Here is a 4,364-nt window from a genome sequence, read left to right on the forward strand (position 1 = left end):
TTTTTCCAATTTTGCCAACACCGTTTATTAAAAAGGCTTTCGTTTCCCCACTTAACTGATTTCATCTCTTTGTCAAAAATCAGTTGACCATATAAAGATGGGCTGATTTCTGGGTTCTCAATTCTACTCCATCAATGTATGTGTCTGTCTTTGCACCAGTACTATGCTGTCTTAACCACCACAGCAGTGTAGCAGGATTTGAAATCAGGGAGTGAGATGCCTCCTACCTTTTTCTATTTTTTAAGGAGTGCTTTGCCTGAATTTACTTGTACTTGGTTACTAATGTATAGTGAATAGATTCTGTGGAGTTAAGGATAGCCTTTCTTTGACTTTGCCATGTGGATGGGTAGAAATATGTGAATAGGCATGTTAGCTTATCCACAATAGGATGGTTTGTCTCACCAATCTACAGGAGACTGGCTCGTCTCACCATTAAACTGAGTGGATCCAGCAGCAGCAGAAGAAACCCCTCCAATGACAAATAACAGCAAACAAGAGATTGCAAATTGTTTTTCAGGACCATAGCAAGAGCCACAACTAAGAACCAGAGACCTTACATGAAGTGGAATGAACCTTGGGACTGCTGCCCCCATTCAGAGAGAAACTAGAGCTAAGTTCCTGGGGATAGGTTTTGGGTTCTTGATGCTGTTGACAAGGACAATATCCCTTTGTGAAACTAGTAAAGGTCAGATACGGCCTTTCTTACACAGGTCTTTCTCTTTTTAAAGTTTCACATTTTTTCAACAGATCTGCATATGAAATATCATTAAAGATTAGTAAGTAAACTTGTCTTTATATTATTTACTAGATACTCTGTCCCTGTCGAGAATTGTAAATTTGAAAAGAGGTATATTCTGTAGGAAGATGCTTTACGGTTGAGAGATAGATATCAACCACACCTAGAAGCAGAATCTTTTATATAAAAGGGGAAAAATATTACATTCTTCACTGTATGTGAGTAAACATAAGTATACCCGTTTACCTCACTGTTAAGCAATCCACACCTGAGTACAATAGGTAAATGATACAGAAGACAGACAAAAGGAAAGATAAAGAATGAATATTAAAAAATTATACATCTCTATGCAAGTAATGTAAAATATGACATATAAGAATAACTTGTTAGAAATAATATGATAATTAAATGTTGTATCTAACATTTTTATTTGGAACACAAACCAATATTTGTTTTATGCCACTTGTATTGTATATCACAACACTCATTATAATCTACTATAGTTTTAATTTGCTTGTATATATTTTCCTCTTTATTATAGTTTCAACACAAATCATTGTTTTTAAAGTGTACTTCCAGTGTCTACACCCACACTGCACTTTCAGTATAGCTTTATGTTAGAATGAAAGTGTTCTACTATTACTATTGTTGAGTGTCCAGGGTTTGAGGTGGGTAAGAGATAACTGAAAGGTTGGCTTTAGAAGCACCAAAGAATGCACAATAAATCTTAGTGGACTTAAAACTACTGTTGTTTGGTATTACATTAATTTTATTGTCTTAAAAGGGCTGTTGTCTGACTCACTGAAAATAATCCTGATGTGGAACTAGCTCTTGTTTGCGTAAGCACTGTGATCAGAGCTCCACAATTTAAGATCATGGACTTTGACTTGCTAGAAAAGAAGCAAATGAGCCAATAATGAGGGCTAAGGTATGTTCCAGCGTGAGCAGTCCGTCCCTACCAAAAGGGGATAGAGAAGACTATGAGCTATGAGTGGTTGTTGTGCTCCATTGAGTTGAACTCTCTAGTGGGTTTTCAGAGGCAGTAAATTGCATGGTGAGAGATGGCCTATTCTTCTCCAGCAAACAGCTGGTGCATTAGAACTAGGTGACCTTGGGATTGCAGAGCAGTTTCTTGTCACTATATAGCCTCCTGGGCTATACAATGTGCAAATGAAGTGCAGTAGTGTCTAGGTCAATGGAATAAGGTTGCTGATTGTGAAGTCACTGAATCTCACATGCTACTATGCTGCAAAGACAGCTTTCTGAAGCATGGGTATTCTCGTTATAAGGTTACATACACCTCTCTTGGTGCTGATTGGGTGAAGACTAGCTTTTGCCTTTTACTACATCCTTTATAACAGATGAGTTCAAATTTTACTCTGTTTAATTGGTTAGGTTCCCACATAAACTGCAAAGTGCTTTATGATATTAACATCACTCTTAACTCTCTTTCCCTGTGGTTTTGCCCCACATTTAAATTAGTGAACTCTTTAACTCTTAAGTCTGCCCTGCTCACTATAATAGCAACTAATTACTTTTAGCCACTAAGAACTGAAATTTAACTCTTACAACTGAGGAGCAGGACATTAAATCTTATTACATTTTAATTAATGTAAATTTAATTCTAGCACCAAACTGTATGCATTGACTGCCATATTGAATCACAAATTTCTAAAATAGTTTCCCCTGAAAAACACTCTTATTACTTATTTTCTTTTCTTTGGCATATTCACTGAAATTTTATTCATAATTGCTCCAAACTAGAATCTACCCATTGGAAAATAGCAATATTCAATTGTGGAATATTCAGATAATGGCACACAACAAGAACAAATTATCTATGATTAAATACATTAAAGTGAAATTTAACAAATATACTTTTAAAAAATTTATTATATACTCGTTTATTTACAAAGTTCGAATACATTGTTTTTCACACCAGATCTTTCCATTTCCTTCCTCTCCCCATCAGTTTATGTGACCCTCTATGAGGTGGATTGATTCAGTGACTGGGGTAATCGGGATGGGTGTGTCAGAGGCAGTGCGATTGGCACAGGATAGAGCAGGGTTTAGGGCTGTTGTACATATGGTCGCTATGAGTCGCAAACAACTCGATGGCACATAACAACAACAACAATGATTAACATCTTCCTCCCCACCACCTATCCTCACTCTCTACTCCCCCACTCTCCCTCTTGGATCCTCATATTTATTCTACAATACTGGTCTTATACAGTATTTGTCCATACAGGACGGAGTTTATTCACTTAACACAATGCTTTCCAGTCCCTCCCAAGTTATGTAATAATTTACAAAATCATTGCTCCTATGTGCTGCATTTGGACTGCTTCCATGTTCTTTTTATTGTTTTATACTACTTTATTTACATAATTCAAATACATTGTTTTTGAGAACAGATTCTTTGAATTTCCCTCACCCTCCCCATCAAATTGTACCATACTATGACTAATCCCCTCTCCCCCTGCACATCTTCATCCTTCTGCTTCCACTCTCTCCCACCCCCTCCCTCTTGGATCCTTATCCTTATTCTACAATAATTGTTTCATACAATATTTATCCTTGTGGAACTGAGTTAGTTCACTCTGCATAATGCTCTCCAGTCCTTCCCAAGTTAGGTAAAAATTTATAAAAGCATTGCTCCGACGTACAGCATAGTATTCCATTGTGTGAATGTATCATAATTTCTCAATCCTTTCATTTGTGGTTGGACTTTTGGCTGTTTCCATGTTCTTGTGATGGTGAATAAATCTACTATGAACATTGGTATACAAATCTCCTTTTTTGCTTCAGTTCTCATTTTCTCAGGGTATATTCCAAGTAGTGGGTTAGCTGGGTCATATGGAAGTTCTATGTTCAGCTTTTTTGGGAAGCGTCAACCTGCCTTCCATAATAGTTGTACCATTTTACTATCCCACCAATAATGTATAAGAGACCCTATCTCACCATATCCTCTTCAACATTTATTACTTGCTGTCCTGTTAAACCTTGCCATTGCCATTGGAGTGAGATGATATCTCATTGTGATTTTGATTTGCATTTCTCTTATTACCAGTCATTTTGAGCATTCTTCATATGTCTATTGGCCATCTGACTAACTCTCTGTGAAAATTCTTTACATGTCTTTTGCCCATTTTGTAATTAGGTTATTAGCCTTTTTCTTGTGAAGCCTTGTAAAATTCTATAAACATTTGATGTGAGACATTTGTCTGAGATAATACTGCCAAATGTCTTTTCCCAGACAGAATGTTTTATTTTCGCTTTGTAGGGAAAAGGTTTTGATGTGCACTGGGATTTAATCTTTGGAAGGTCCCATAAATCAGTGTTATCTCTCGTGAGTGTGCATTTCTGGCTGTATTTGACAGTCTCTTTATACTATAGACTAAGCCATGTAAGCTTGATCCCAGTTTGTCTTTTATGAACTTTATGGGTTTGGGCTTTACTCTCAGGTCTCGGATCCACCTCGAGTTAATAATTGTGTATGATGTGCGATGTGGATTCTGTTTCAGCTTTCTGTGGGTTGAAGTTCAGTTTTGTCGGCTCCATTTTTTCGAAAAGGTTGTCATTTTCCCCATTTTATTTCCTTGTCAAATATCAATTGACTATAGAT

Source organism: Elephantulus edwardii, unplaced genomic scaffold (assembly GCF_000299155.1).
Source record: "Elephantulus edwardii isolate Elephantulus edwardi_28Jun2011 unplaced genomic scaffold, EleEdw1.0 scaffold00110, whole genome shotgun sequence".
NCBI lineage: Eukaryota > Metazoa > Chordata > Mammalia > Macroscelidea > Macroscelididae > Elephantulus > Elephantulus edwardii.